Consider the following 17,009-nt stretch of genomic DNA (forward strand, 5'->3'; position numbering starts at 1 on the left):
AGTGGTGAAAGGCTATGCGCTCAGGGCTGGCTGCTCCTACTATTGGCCTCTTATGCCGCGTACACACGACCAGACTTTTTGACAGCAAAGGTCTGACGGAACGAGTCCGTTGGACAATTCGATCTTGTGTGGGCTCCATCGGACCTTTGCTTGCCAAAAATCCGGCGGACTTTAGAAATAGAACATGTTTTACATTTTTCCACCGGAACTTCGCTGGACCGAGAAATCCATTCGTGTGTATGCTAGTCCAACTGACAAAAAACATAGCTAGGGCAGCTATTGGCTACTGGCTATGAACTTCGCTGAAAGTCCATCGGAAAGATCGTCGGACCTAGTCTCTCGAAAAGTCTGGTCGTGTGTACACGGCATTAGAAGGAGGGAGGCCAATAGAAGAAGCAGCCAGCTCCGAGCGCGTAGCCTTTCACCACTGCAGCCCTGATCCATTCCAGCCAGCTGCTCAATCCTTTCCAGCTATCTGGAACAGCGGTGAGACCTACAGAGCCATGTGGAATGCCAGGACTGCACTTTACTTTGAGGAGCATGCATCTTCTATCATCTTGTAAGTCTTTTTAATCTTATCATATTAAAGTCATCATTTTAATACTACACTCAGGTCGGTGCCTCCCCCTCCCTGTTTTTTCCTATTATCTGTTTGGTAGGATGGATGGCAGCTGGCCCAGGGTTGTAATGTTGCACAATAAAAACCTGTGCCTTTGTGTAACAAAAATGTAGGCTTGATCCCCTCGCTAGCTTGTTGACAATTTTTGTGAAATTGTTTGTTATTGTATGCTGGGTCTGTGGAAGGAAAGGAGAGCTGTTAATTGGCAAGCCTGTCAGGACATCGTTTTCACTGATAATCAGTGCAGCCTCAGTGTCAATCAGTGCAGCCTATTAGTGTACATTAGTGTCGCCTATCAGTGTCCATCAGTTCTGCCAATCAGTGCCTTCTATTCAGTGCCCATCAGTGTTGCCTATCAGTTCCTATCAGTGCAGCCTATCAGTGCCCATCAGTGTTGCCTATAAGTTCCCATCAGCGCAACCTATCAGTGCTCATCAGCGCAACCCCATCAGCACACATCAGTAAAGAAGAAAAATTACTTTTTTGCTAAATTTTATAACAGAAGCAAAGAAAAATGTTTTTTTCATCATTTTTGGTCTTTTTTCATTTGTTTAGCAAAAAATAAAAACCCAGTGGCAAATAAATACTACCAAAAGAAAGCTCTGTCTCAAAAAAAAATAAAAAATCATATGTGTACAGTGTTGCATGACTGGGTAATTTTCATTCAAAGTGTGAGAGCATTGAAAGCTGAAAATTGGCATGTCAGGAAGGGGTAAAAGTGCCCGGTAGGCAAGTGGTTAAAGCTGAACAGTAGCTGTCTAGTAAATGTCATGTAATGCAGCTAAACTATTTTTTTAATGAATCCCCATGTTAATTATTTTCCTTGCCTCCGTTTCTTTTCAAGAATTGTTTTCTGCCAAGCCTTCTGGCTCTGGAATCATAATACATGCATTGATGTGAGGAAGAATTCTGAATAAAACAATGGGGGCATGTTGATAGACACCTAACCATCTCACAGAAGTTTCTGTGCATAGTGACAATGGACATCCCCCTGCTGCCTTGAATTAGCTGTCAAAAAGGAGAAATTGCAAGTGATTTCAAATACATGGAATTCACACGTAATAAATACATTTTGCAACATAAATGGGCTTAAGACAAGAAATATAAATAAAACTATATAGGATTGGGTACAGAAAAGTAAAAAAAATGGTAGATATAAATTGTATTCATGAGAAGGGAAAAACCTCAGTATAATTATCTTTGCAAAACCTATTATCATGCAGCTTTCAGACTTTTAGTTTGATTTACTAAAGGCAAATAGAGGTTGATTTACCAAAGGCAAATAGACTGAGCACTTTTCAAAGTGCAGTTGCTCCAGAGTTTAGTAAATGAGCAGAAGCTCTGGTGACTTCCATCATCCAATCATGTGTAAGCAAAACTGCTGATTTTTTTTTATTTTCCTTGCAAGTGATTGGGTATTCTTTGCAAAGAGCACCTTTACCTAATTTAGTAAGCTCTGGTGCAACTGAGCTTTCAGAATGCAACTGCAGTCTATTTGCCTTTAGTAAATGAACCCCATAGACTGTGAACTTTGCAAAAGCAGTTGCTTCAGAACTTAGTAAATGAGCAGATGTTCTGCAGAATTCTGTCATCCAATCACGTGCAAGCAAAATTGCTGTTTTTTTTTGTTTTTTTATCTTCTTTGCACATGATTGGGTATTCCTTGCAAATTTACGTTTCACCTCATTTACTAAGCTCTAGCGCAACTGCAAAGTGCACTGTCTGTTTGCCTTTAGTAATTCAACCCCACTGTGTGCTTGCAGCTGTCCCACAGACAGGGATTGTTCAAACTCCCCTTATCCTGTTTGTTATCCCATAAGATATTGCTAGCGACATAGAAAATCTAAACACGTATTGACCCATTCTGTCCATGTATGCTGTCATTATGTGTCTCATTTTTAAAAATGTCAGTAGGAAAAATCAGTTTTTGTAGCCTCTGAACCCCCACCTATATTTTCCCTGTTATTTTCTCATATTGCACAGTGAAAATGTCAGTTATTTCCATAAATAAAACCACTAATACCTTATTTACATGAGAGAAAAAACAGTTTTTAAGAAGAAAGTAATCCCACTCGCTACATTTATATTCTTAAATGAATGTCTCAATATTGAATCATTTTTTTTTGTAGACAATTATACATTGTAAATCATAATAAATGTATTTTATTCCTTCTTAACAAGATAATTGCAGGACCTAATATGAATGGAGGACCTAAAAGCAGTATTAAACGCAACAAAAAAAAATTATTTGGCAGCTTACCAATTCTTAAATGTGGCAGCTTCATTTGTTATTTTTTTTTTTAGGCATACTTTCTTTTATTTTCACCTTATGATCCTGCCAGTGCATCTGTTATTTTTGCAATATAACAAGCTGTCTAGTAAATGTAGAAGTTAGAGTATTGAGGCAAACCATTTACCAATAACAAAGGGGGGAAAAAAAACATTACTGTGACAAACCCAACCAGGACAGGGGCTTTTGGAGGGGATTAGCCCCCTACCCACTGATTATTGCCCATGGAGCAGACTTTGGGATTTTGTCTGCTTTTCCTGGTCAGAGAATGGAAAAGAGCTCAGTTCAGCCTCTGATCCCAAGGAGAAAGCAGATCATTCTCTAATGATGGACAACAATGTGATGATTGCTGAGAGTGAGGTTTGGATTAATCCCCTGAATAAAGACAATGAAGCTTCCTTTCTGGAGTGGATGGAAAGGTGTAATATTAATTTTGTATAGGTAATGGTCAAAGGGAATATGGTGGCCCTTCTGCAGACTGTGTTGGAGAAGCTCCTCCACTTGGTACAGAAATATTTATCAACAATCTCCCTCAATCTATGAAGATAAATTAAAGGGGTTGTAAAGGTAAATGTTTTTTCACCTTAATGCATTCTATGCATTAAGGTGAAAAAACATCTCACACTGCCGGCGCCCCCAGTCCCCCCGTTTTACTTACATGACCCCTCGAAAATCCCGCGCTCGCCCCCGCCGTCCTCTTCGCCGCTCAGCCTGGCCGCTGATTGGCTGGAGTGGATGGATTGAAAGCAGTGCAGCCATTGGCTCGCGCTGCTGTCAATCACATCCAATGACGCAGCGCGCCGGGGGGCGGGGCCTTGTGATACAGCGAGCGGCTATAGCCGCCGGCTGTATCACGGGAGCGCACCCGCAGTGCTTCTCACCAATGTGAGGGAGCTCGCATTAACGTGAGAAGCACCTGCGGGAGGAAGCAGAGACAGCCGCCGAGGGACCCCAGAAGAGCAGGTTCAGGGCCACTCTGTGCAAAACGAGCTGCACAGTGGAGGTAAGTATGACATGTTTGTTATTTAAAAAAAATAAAAATTTTTACTTTGCAACCCCTTTAATTCTACATTTTCAGAATGCTAGTACATTGTATGAGTTTTGTCTCATAGCCTGTTGTAGACTGTTTCTGGACTGCCTGGGGTTGGGTGGGATCCCTGTTTAATTAAGATCACTGTTAGTTGTTAGCTGTTAATTGGATAGCTGTTTGAACTTTGCATTGTCATACTAATATCCCCAAGGGGGGGGGGGGGGGATGTCCTCCTGTGGTGTATATGTCCGAGTTTTAATTAAGAATCATTCCTTTGGTGTTTACCCCAACATCTTGTCTGTGTACAATGCTTGGGGTAAAGGGCTGGTATTAGCCCTCGGTCTGTTGGAAGGGTTTGGAGGGCAGGAGGCACTGTTTGGCAGAGACACCCAGGCGGGGTGCCAGGCTGGCCATCAAAATAGCTGTCATTACATACTGGAACTTTACCCCCTTCATGACCAGGGCATTTTTTGCTATTCAGCTCCATGCTAATTTAACTGGCAATTGCGTGATCATGCAACACAGTGCCCAAATTTAAATTTCTATAATTTTATTTTTCACACAAATCAAGCTTTCTTTTGGTGGTATTTAATCACCACCGAGTTTTTTATTTTTTGCTATATAAGTGAAAAAAATGAAAATTTTTTCTTTTAAAATTTTTGTAATCCTGGACTTTGAGTGGGGATATCTGCAGGCATCATTCAGATATCATCTTTTTCAGCGGGCGATTCCTGCACTGTAAGAACAATCATAGCAGCAGTTCAGCAATCCACTGCAACAGAGCAGGTATAACATGTTTGTTATTTTTATAGGGAAAAAAATAGACTTTACAATCACTTTAAAGAGGAAATAAACCCTGATGAATTTACTTCCTCTTTGATTCCCTACAAAGGTAAAGCATAATGGACTACTATGCATCGCATAGTAGTCCATTATGTGTCACTTACCTGACACAGGAGCCAGCGAAGTCACCGCTGTCCCCTGTAGTTCGGACCCTCCATCTTCTTGGTGGGTCTCGCTGCTCCGGCGCTGTGATTTGCCGGAGCAGCGATGACGTCACTCCCGCGCATGCGCACGGGAGCCGACACTCGAGGCATATGGCTGCGATCTGCGGCTTACTCAGTGCGCCGTAGACAGTGGTGGCTGTCTTCAGGTAAATATATACTGTTTAGGAGATATTTCTTGGACCTACAGGTAAGCCTTAATCTAGGTTTACCTGCAGGTCAAAGTGGTTTGTAAGGGTTTAAAACCACTTTAAGGGTAAGATAGATGACACTGCAGATGTCATTGCAGCCTGAAGGTGACATTATTCTTTAACAGACTAAAGGCTTATTTTCTAAGTGTCAGCATATTTTTAAACCTCCAACCTGCATGTGATAACTATGTCATAGCTGACATTGCAGCCAGTGTGGAGGGAGAGGGGCCAAGCCGCGATCTGTGTGGGCACTCAGTGGGGATAGGGGAAGGGGCCAGGAATGCCAGTGGGGCACATGAGAAGAGGAGAATTGAGGCTGCTCTGTTACAGGCATCATTCAGATACCATTTTTCTCAGCCATAAGAACAATCATAGCAGCTGTTCAGCCGCTTGATCTTTCTTACAGGCAGCCCCCTCCCACCACCCTCCAGTGCTTCTACCTGCTCACTCATGCGATCGGCAAGCCGGAGACAGAATCTGCTGGCGCCGGAGGTTGAGCATAGAGATTTCCGGTGACCAGATGGTCCCCGGTCTTTTTTCTAACCACTTAAGGACCGCGTATTGCCATTATACGTCATCAGAATGGCACAGGCAGGCACAATCACGTAGATCTACGTGCCTGCCTTCCAGCGTGGGGGGTCCGATCGGACCCCCTCCCGCTGGGTACGGCGGTCCGTTTCCCTCCAGCAGCGATCCGTGATGAGGGGATGGCCGTTGGTTTTCGGCCACCCCCTCTGGATCGCTCCTGGCCAATGACGAACTTCCTCCCACTGTGTATTGTTTACACAGGAAGGAGGAAGTGATGTCATTCTCCTCGGGGCGGTCTTTTTGACCGGACTACGAGGAGAAGACTAATAGTAAGTGTGCACCAACACTACACTGACATGTAGGTACACACAGGTACACAACCCCCCCCCCCGATCGCTGCATTAGTTTCGCTACTGTCGCTAGGTAGCTAGTTATTTTTTTAGGTTCACCGCCAGGTTTTTATATCGCTAGGTACCCCGATATACTACCCAATAATGGTTTTAACATCCTGATTGCCCCTAGTTAACCCTTTCACCCCCTTTTGCCAGTGTCACTAAGCGATCATTTTTCTGATCGCTGCATCAGTGTCGCTACTGTCGCTAGGTAGCTAGTTATTTTTTTAGGTTCACCGCCAGGTTTTTCTAGCGCTAGGTACCCCGATATACTACCCAATAATGGTTTTAACATCCTGATTGCCCCTAGTTAACCCTTTCACCCCCTTTTGCCAGTGTCACTAAGCGATCATTTTTCTGATCGCTGCATCAGTGTCGCTACTGTCGCTAGGTAGCTAGTTATTTTTTTAGGTTCACCGCCAGGTTTTTATACCCCGATATACTACCCAATAATGGTTTTAACCCCCTGATTGCCCCTAGTTAACCCTTTCACCAGCGAACACAGTATAAGTGTCACTGGTGACGCTGGTTAGCCAGTTAGTTATTTAGGTTCCCCGTCAGGTTTTTATATAGCGCCAGGGACCCCCATATACTACCTAATAAAAATTTGAACCCCCTGATTGCCCCTAGTTAACCCTTTCACCACTGATCACCGTATAAGTGTTACGGGTGACTCTGGTTAGTTTGCTTTTTATAGCATCAGGGCACTCACCATTTATTACCCAATAAAGGTTTAACCCCCTGATCACACGGCGGGTGATATCAATTAGGTTTTAGGGTCAGGGTCTGCGTCGCCCCAGGCAGCGCTAGGTTAGTGCCAGTACCGCTAACACCCATGCGCAAAGCATACACCCGTAGTGGTATAGAATCTGAACAGATCAATATCTGATCTGATCAGATCTATACTAGCGTCCCCAGCAGTTCAGGGTTCCAAAAAAACGCATTGTTAGCGGGATCAGCCCAGATACCTGCTAGCACCTGCGTTTTGCCCCTCTGCCCAGCCCACCCAAGTGCAGTATCGATCGATCACTGTCACTTACAAAACACTAAACACATAACTGCAGCGATCGCAGAGTCAGGCCTGATCCCTGCGATCGCTAACAGTTTTTTTGGTAGCATTTTATATTTAAATCCGGAAGGCAGTGCTTGGTTTTCGGGTCCCGTACGTGGCTAGGCTCCCAAAAAGTCCCCCACATGTGGTATCCCCGTACTCGGGAGAAGCAGCAGAATTTATTTTGGGGTGTAATTTGACTTCTGCCCATAGCATGTGTGAGCAATATATCATTTAGTGACAACTTTGTGCAAAAAAAAAAAATGTTTGTAATATTCCCGCAACTTTTGGCAAAATATAAAATATTCCATGGACTCAACATGCCTCTCAGTAAATAGCTTGGGATGTCTACTTTCCAAAATGGGGTCATTTTGGGGGGTTTTGTGCTATTTTGACATTTTATGGCCTTCGAAACTGTGATAGGTAGTGAGGAGTTAAATCAAAAATTTGCACCCTTAGAAATCCTGAAGGTGGTGATTGGTTTTCGGGGGGGCCGTGCGCGACTAGACTCCCAAAAAGTCCCACACATGTGGTATCCCCATACTCGGGAGAAGTAGCGGAATATATTTTGGGGTGCAATTCCACATATAACCATGGCATGTATGAGCAATATATCATTTAGTGACAACTTTTTGTAAAAAAAATTTTTATTTTTTTATTTTTTGTCATTATTTAATCCCTTGGGACAAAAAAAAAAATATTCAATGGTCTCAACATGGCCCTCAGCAAATAGCTTGGGGTGTCTACTTTCCAAAATGGGGTCATTTGGGGGGGGGTTTTGTGCCATCTTGGCATTTTATGGCCTTCAAAACTGTGATAGGTAGTGATAGGTAGTGAGGAGTAAAATAAAAAATGTATGCCCTTAGAAATCCTGAAGGCGGTGCTTGGATTTCGGGGTCCCGTACGCGGCTAGGCTCCAAAAAAGTCCCACACATGTGGTATCCCCGTACTCAGGAGAAGCAGCAGAATGTATTTTGGGGTGTCATTTCACATATGCCCATAGCATGTGTGAGCAATATATCATTTAGTGACAACTTTGTGCAAAAAAAAAAAAGTTTGTAATATTCCCGCAACTTGTGGCAAAATATAAAATATTCCATGGACTCAACATGCCTCTCAGTAAATAGCTTGGGGTGTCTTCTTTCCAAAATGGCGTCATTTTGGGGGGTTTTGTGCTATTTTGGCATTTTATGGCCTTCGAAACTGTGATAGGTAGTGAGGAGTTAAATCAAAAATTTGCACCCTTAGAAATCCTGAAGGTGGTGATTGGTTTTCGGGGTGCCGTGCGCGACTAGACTCCCAAAAAGTCCCACACATGTGGTATCCCCATACTCGGGAGAAGTAGCGAAATATATTTTGGGGTGCAATTCCACATATAACCATGGCATGTGTGAGCAATATATCATTTAGTGACAACTTTTTGTAAAAATGTTTTATTTTTATTTTTTTTGTCATTTTTCAATCCCTTAGGACAAAAAAAAAATATTCAATGGGCTCAACATACCCATCAGCAATTTCCTTGGGGTGTCTACTTTCCAAAATGGGGTCATTTGGGGGGGGGGGTTTGTACTGCCCTGCCATTTTAGCACCTCAAGAAATGAGATAGGCAGTCATAAATTGAAAGCTGTGTAAATTCCAGAAAATGTACTCTAGTTTGTAGACGCTATAACTTTTGCGCAAACCAAAAAATATACGCTTATTGACATTTTTTTTACTAAAGACATGTGGCTGAATAAATTTTGCCCTCAATGTATGACTAAAATGTAGTTTATTCGATTTTTCTTATAACAAAAAGAAGAAAATTTCTTTTTTTTTCCAAATTTTCGCTCTTTTTCCATTTATATCGCAAAAAAAAAAAAAAAACGCAGAGGCAATCAAATACCATCAAAAGAAAGCTCTATTTGTGGGAAGAAAAGGACGCAAATTTCGTTTGGGTGCAATATTGCATGACCGCGCAATTACCAGTTAAAGCAGCGCAGTGCGAAATTGGAAAAAGACCTCTGGTCCTTAAGGTGTTTATTGGTCCGGAGCTGAAGTGGTTAAGAGAAAGTGTAAAAAAAATAAAAAAATAAAAGTAAAATAAACAATAAAAAAAAAATGTAAAGCCGTCTCTGCGTGCTCGCGCACAAAAGCAAAATCATATGTAAACAGCGTTATGAGGTATTGACATGAGCATTAGAGCGAGAGCAATAATTCTAGCCTAAGACCTCCTCTGTAGTAACTCTAAACTGGTAACCTGTAAAAAAAATGTAAAAGGTTGCCTACGGAGATTTTTTAAGTACCAAAGTTTGGCGCCATTACACAAATGTGTGCAATTCTAAAGTGTGACATGTTCAGTATCTATTTACTCGGCATAACATCATCTTTCACATTATAGAAAAAAATTTACTGATTTGTTTTTTCTTAATTCATGAAACAGTTTTTTCATCCAAAAAAGTGTTTAAAAATTTGCTGCGCAAATACTGTGTGACATAAAAAGTTGCAATGACTGCCATTTTATTCCCTAGGGTCGCTGCTAAAAAAACATGTATAATGTTTAGGGATTCTGAGTAAAATTATGATTTTTACATGTAGGAGAAGAGTGTCAGAATAGGCTTGGTATGGAAATGATTAAAGGGGGCTTTCAGATTCCGATAAGCCCCCTCCCTGCAGAATCTCACAACCACTGTCCAGGGTTATCAGGAAGAGACCCTTGTCCCAACCAACATGTAGGTTTTTGTCCCCCCCTTTTCCTGACCTGCTGGGCTGCATGCTCGGATAAGGGTCTGGGATGAATTTTGAGGGGGGCCCCAAGCATTTATTTTTTTTTGGCGTGGGGTTTACCCTCAAAATTTATACCAGACCGAACGGTCTGGTATGGTCTTAGGGGGTACCCTATGCCATTTTTTTTTTTATAAATTTGGTGTGAGGTTTCATCCATACCAGAGCCAAAGGAGTTGTTTTGATTGCTCAAAGGACAAGTTGCAATCATTTTGGCCCAAACTTCTTGCATACACACGGTTGCACAAAGTTGTTGGAAAATCCGATCGTTCAGAACGCGGTGACGTAGAACACGTACGACGGAACTATAAAGAGGGCGGTAGCCAATAGCATTCGTCTCGTAATTTATTCTGAGCATGCATGGCACTTTGTCCGTCAGAATTGTCTGCACACAATCGGAATTTAAATGATCGGATTTTGTTGTCGGAAAATTTTAGATTCTGCTCTCAGACTTTGTGTGTCTGAAATTCTGATGGAAAAAGTCCAGTGGAGCCCACACACGATCAGAATTTCCAACAACACAGTTTGATCGCACATTTTTCCATCAGAAAGTCCGACTGCGTGTACAGGGCATAAGAAGACAACAAAAGAAACAAAAAACAGATATTGCAGCAGATTATCTCCAAATTTTCCTTCAAGATCCGATCGCACATTTTCCGTCGGAAAGTCCGACCGTGTGTACATGGCATTAGTCTCATGCTTGTGATAGAGAGTGATAAAGTGTGTATTACCTGATCAAGTTGCCTGCTTGTCTTCCCTGCCCTGCTTTGCTAGATTGGATTTCCCTGTGTATGACCTTGGATTGACTAACGATTGAACTCTGCCTGTCTTTTACCTGGAATGTCATTGAACCACTCTGCCTGTCTGCCAACCGCAAAAAACGCATGCCCTGGTGTGGTAGCCAGGCACTATAGCAATGTATATAAAGGGGCAACCGAGTAACGGTAGGCCTTCTTGTCTTATGGAAAAGCTGCTATAGGTAAAGAAAACAGCTGCCAGTTATAGTGTCTGACCACCTGCATTTGGGGTAAGTGTGACAACTGGAATGTTAAATCACAATAATGGGAATTTTCTAGGCTAATATGCTACGGACTGTCAAGCAAATAACACCATTTTGGAGCAGCAATTTTAGTAGTGCATAAAGTGAAACATTCTAACAATTCAAACGAAACTCTGTGCTCAGAAGGTCCTAAATACAAAATATAAAAATATCCACTGCTTAAAAAAATTAAAGGGACACTTTGAAAACACATCAGATCTCAACGGGGAAAAATATCATGCTAGCTATCTATACTGATATGGACTGGGTAATGTGTTAGGAACATGCGTCCCTCTATGGATATGCCTCCCCAGACCATCACTGACCCCCCACCAAACCAGTAATACTGAATGATGTTACAGGCAACATAACATTCTCCACGGATTCTCCAGACCCTTTCACGTCTTTCCAATGTGCTCAGGGTGAACCTGCTTTTATCTGTGAAAAGCACAGGGCGCCAATGGCAGACCTGCCAATTCTCGTGTTCAATGACAAATGCCAATTGAGCTACACAGTGCCCGGCAGAAGGCACAGGGCCCACCAGAGCAGTGGTTCTCAACCTTAGTCCTCAAGTACCCCTAATGGGCCATGTTTTGGGAACTTCTCTCAGATAAAAGTCATTGATATTGATTTAAAGCAGCTGTGAAAAGTAAAGGAGAACCTGAAAACATGGCCTGTTTGGGGTACTTGAGGACTGAGGACTTGAGGACTGAGACTGAGGTTGAGAACCACTACACTAGAGGACATCAGGCCCTCAGGCCACCCTCATGAATTCTGTTTCTGATTGTTTGGTCTGAGACATTCACAACAGTGGCCTGCTGGAAGTCATTTTGTAGGGCTCTGGCAGAGCAACCGCCTATCTCCTGGAATCTCCTCCACACTCTTGAGACTGTGCTGGGAGACACAGCAAACCTTCTGGCAATGGCATGTATTGATGTGCCATCCTGGAGGAGTTGGACTGCCTGTGCAACCTCTATAGGGTGACACTGACCCTAGCCAAATGCAAAACTAGTCAGAAAAATATTAGGGGGAAAAAAAAGTCAGTAGCCTCCACCTGTAAAACCATTCCTGTTTTGGAGGTTGTCTCATTGTTGTTTTATTAACACCAAAGCAGCTGAAACTGATTAACAACCTCCTCTGTTACTTAACTGACCAGATCATTATCCCAGGAGTTTAACTGACTTGATGCTCTGCTCTGATTAAAAAGTGTTTTAAATTTTTTTTTGAACAGTGTATATAAAAACACAGGTGACCAGCTACCATATACAATATATAAATTAGTACACTTTTGAAAAATAGTCCATCACTTTTCAAGCAGAGTTCCACTATTGCATATAAATATATACAAGTCCACCTCTGTGTCAGTGAATATTAGGTAAAGTGTCATTATTATAGAACGTAAAGTGCTTCCACAAAGCGATCTCAGCATACACTCAAAAATCTCCACCTTGGTGCAAAATGGTGACCACCACTCCCCTTAGTACACCGCACTCACCACATGAATTTTCCTCTCATTTTACTTAACTGCATATCGCGCTTTGTTTACACCACTTTTGCAAGAAGATCCTCAGTCCAGGATGATCACCTCCTATTAGACCTCTTCCATTACCTCTAAATCTGAAACAGGGCGGTCCACATAGCGTAATTTCATTCAAACACATTACTTAAATGAAAGACAAAAACAGAACATTCCATAGCTCAACTCACCAACCAGTCTGCTGACCAACCATATTAACCTGTCCAACATTCTGGGTTAAAAACAGGGGTTTAGTTATTATACATTTTCAAAATTCCCCTTAAAGGAATAGGCGCACACTGGACACCTAGCATGTAGAATTAAAGCGGGAGTCCACCGGGACTCCGCGTTTTTTTTTTTTTTTAAAAGCCAGCAGCTACAAATACTGCAGCTGCTGACTTTTAAATAGTGACACTTACCTGTCCAGCGCGCCCGCGATGTCGGCACCCGAAGCCGATCGCTCGCTCGTCTGTCAGGTCCTGCCGCCGCCATCTTGGGTATGGGAATCAGGAAATGGAGCCTTTCGGCTTAATTTCCCGGTTCCCTACTGCGCATGCGCGAGCCACGCGGCGCAATCCGGACGGTCCCCGCTGCCTCTGGGAGCTGTGTGTTTCCCAGCAGGCAGCGGGGCACTTGCTGAAGGGGGCGGGCGCTTGCGGAAAGGGGTGTAACGTACGCCCCTTTCCGCAGAGAGCTAGCCCGGAAGTGGGTGCAGTTACCTGGATTATCCAGGTAACTGCACCTCCCTCCCCCCTGAAAGGTGCCGATTGTGGCGCCGGAGGGGGGGGGGATTCCGATGAGCGGAGGTCCATTTTAGGGTGGACCTCCGCTTTAAATACTCAAGATTAAAAACGGTCACAAAAGTTGTTCAAAGTTGTTCAAATAATTGCATATCAATCCCAATGTACATCAGTGCTCAATTCTGGTCAGCGTACTGCGGTCACTTCCAGTTCACGTATGGCCATGTGCTAGGGGCCCTAAAATGTTAAGACAGTAGAAATACCCCCCAAATGACCCCTTTTTGGAAAGCAGAGAGTCTGAGCTATTTAGTTAATTTTTATAAAAAAAAATTTAATGTATATTTTCTTTTTTTAATATTTTTTTTCATCCGGTCATCAGAGTAGTTCAGATACTGTGATTGGCACACAACTATCACATAGTACAGGGTGCTGTGTATTGCCCAGGTACCGTGTGATAGCCTTTGTTGTGAACAAGCATGAGGTATCCATGTGAAATTGGTCTACCATTGTTCCTGTAACATCCTGTCTACGTCCTTTGGCACTTTGGCAATAAAGTAACTATTCTACAGAAGTTCTTCCTTCCATGGTGTGCGACCAATTTTCCTTTATCCTTTATTATCCACAGTCTGAGCGGCGTTACACTCTTTCTGGACCATGTGATATCACTGCATCACAATACTAAGCACAGCGGTTATGAATGAAATCTATTTGCAAAAGTGCTTCCTTACATTGTGATCATGTGACCAGGAGTCACCATCCCTAGGGGGTGCATCAATGCACATGTGCTAGGTGATGTACAAGTACAAAGCCTGGCCTTTAGCTATCGCCTGCCCGCAGTAAAACTACTGCGGGAAGACAGAAAGTGGTTAAAGCCTAAACCCATGTTTACTTTAACATTGGTCCAAACTATCCTCACAGTATAGAGTAATAGACCCCAGATGTCTCAGTAAAGAGTACCTGTCACTGCCAATGCTATCACAAGGAATGAAAAAAAAAACGATAAAAAAAATAAAGAGGCAATGCAAAAATAAAACATTTTAACTAAAATAAATAATAAAATAAAACATATTTAAAGCACCCTTGTCCCCACTACTCACGCATATGTAAATGGTGTCCGCACCACACATGTGAAGTATCGCTGCACACATGTAACTCTAAACTGGGAATCTGTAAAGGCTTATAAAGCATCTCCTATAAAGACTTTTAAGTACTGTCGTTTGGCGCCATTCCACAAGCGTGTGCAAATTTAAAGCAGGACATGTTAGGTATATATTTACTTGGCGTACCATAATTTTTTATATTTTATCAAACAATTGGGTACTAAATTGTGTTTTTGTGCATTAATGTTCACTAAAGTGTTTTTTTTTTTCAAAGAAATTGCGTTTAAAAAACAGCTGCGCAAATATCATGTGACATGAAGAAATTGCAACACACACTATTTTATTCTCTAGGGCCACTGCTTAAAAATATATAATTTTTTGGGGCTTTAAGAAATCGTCTAGCAAAAAAAAAAAATGATGTTTACACTTCTGTGAGAAATGTCAGAATACTCTACGCTTGGGAAGCAAGTAGTTAAAGGGGGCTTCCAGATTATGATAAACCTCCCACCTTCAGACACCCACCATGATGAGAACATGTGGTCTTATATGGTTCAGGAGGAGGGCGATGCACGCTTCTCCACAGCCTTGCCTGGCCTGTCAGGCAGCAAGGTTGAATAAGGGTCTGGTATTGTTTTTTTTGGAGGAGCTTTTATTTTTGAATGGTATTCTCCCTTAAAATCTCTGCCATACCCTAAGGGTCTGGTTTTCAAATTGGAGGGATCTTAATGTCATTTTTGTTTTGCATAGGTCCCACTAAAATTCCAAACTGGTCTGAAGGGCCTGGTATTAATTATGGGGGGCATTTTAAACTATCCCCACCCTTTTGCTTACATGGTCAGAAATTTCCAACCATGAAGGTAAATGGGGCCAGTGGCGTCACTGGTTGCTAAGGACTCTGTGATGTCTGCACCTGCTGGTGTCCTTAACAACCATGGGCAATGGGAAGCTACCATGTATAATTTTGGGACTAATACTGTTATTATACTTGACATTCAGTTTCCATGAACAGCAAAAGTTCAGTCCAGACCATAAATAAGCTCACCCCAATTGATTTCTTATGCCACCCGCTATTTTTAACCCACTTCAGTTTCACCAATCTTTTTCTCTACTGATTATAGATGTGGTGGGCTACCAGGGCACTGAAGTTGAGGTCTGCCAAAAATCTAGCCAGAAAGATGTGGTAAAGAAAGTTTTTTTTTGCTATCCCAATGTAATATTGATACTGTAGAACAGAGGGGGGGGGGGGGGGGGGGGGGGGGGAGGAGGTTGGGACTTTAAATGAAGCACAACAAGGTGCTTCCATCCCGATAGTCAGTAAAAACTGTAAGGGGGGTTTGGGACTTTTTGATGAAGCAATTGTATAGTAAAGACAAACTGTAAATGAATAATATTTAAATATTTAATTGAAGACATTAATCTAAAATCATAAAGAATATAATTTATTTCATATACATATATACTGCACATAAGGCTTGAACATAATGAGTAAGATAATAAAGTCAAAACAACATAAGATCAAAGTCTAATAAATAAATAAATAAAAAAGGAGAAAATTATTTTTACAAAGTTATAAATGCTATGGTGCAAAAAGTGCCACAGCGACAGACCCAAAACTGGCATATGCACCCACAGGGTATATACAGATCTATTGGCTAATTTAAGAACAATATCATAAAATGTTGATAATAGCTGGATAGGGATCAATCCATATGGAATACAACTGTGTCATCAAGTATAGCTCAACGCGTTTCGTGGATTTTTCCACTCGTCAGGAGAAAATGCGCCAGAGTTTACTATAAAGGTATATAAGATACGTCAATATTTAAAATAGAATTATACAAGATATTATATGTCAATAGATGGCTCACCAAACACACTCACCAACCAAAACCGCATGGTGACCGTCGCAGGGCAGGCCACGGATATAGACCCCCCCACGGGAGCTGAGACGGCATAATATGGAGGTGCAACATCATGCAACACTATTATGATATTGTTCTTAGATTAGCCAATAGATCTGTATATACCCCGTGGGTGCATATGCAAGTTTTGGGTCTGTCGCTGTGGCACTTTTTGCGCCATAGCATTTATAACTTTGTAAAAATCATTTTCTCCTTTTTTATTTATTTATTTATTTATTTATTAGACTTTGATCTTATGTCGTTTTGACTATATTATCTTACTCATTATGTTCAGGCCTTATGTGCAGTATATATGTATATGAACTAAATTATATTCTTTATGATTTTAGATGAATGTCTTCAATTAAATATTTAAATATTATTCATTTACAGTTTGTCTTTACTATACAATTGCTTCATCAAAAAGTCCCAAACCCCCCTTACAGTTTTTACAATTTATATATACATATATAATTATTCATTTGGTGTATTTAACAACTTCAATACCCGGCCATAATCATATGACAGCCACAGATGGGATCTCCCATCCTGGGTGGACGTTATAAGATGGCCTCGGTATGTCGCCGCTCCTGTGGGCCCCTGGGGGCCCGCAGCGCGGCGATCGTGGATGAGGTGTGTCCCTCGGACACAGCCCATCCCCGATCTGTGGGATTTTCATCCCCATCCACCCCCCGATACATGTGACCGGCCGTGTCCAATCACTGCCGGTCACATGTACTGTGCCGTTACAGCACTCGTGCACGTGCCTAGGGTGCGTGCAGAGCGGCGATCGGGGATGCGGCTTGTCATCCTAACACAGCCCAACCCAGATCACAGTAAAGAGCCAA

This window comes from Lithobates pipiens, unplaced genomic scaffold (genome assembly GCF_037356315.1).
Source record: "Lithobates pipiens isolate NorthernLeopardFrog02 unplaced genomic scaffold, aLitPip1_a1.2 Scaffold_13, whole genome shotgun sequence".
Taxonomy (NCBI): domain Eukaryota; kingdom Metazoa; phylum Chordata; class Amphibia; order Anura; family Ranidae; genus Lithobates; species Lithobates pipiens.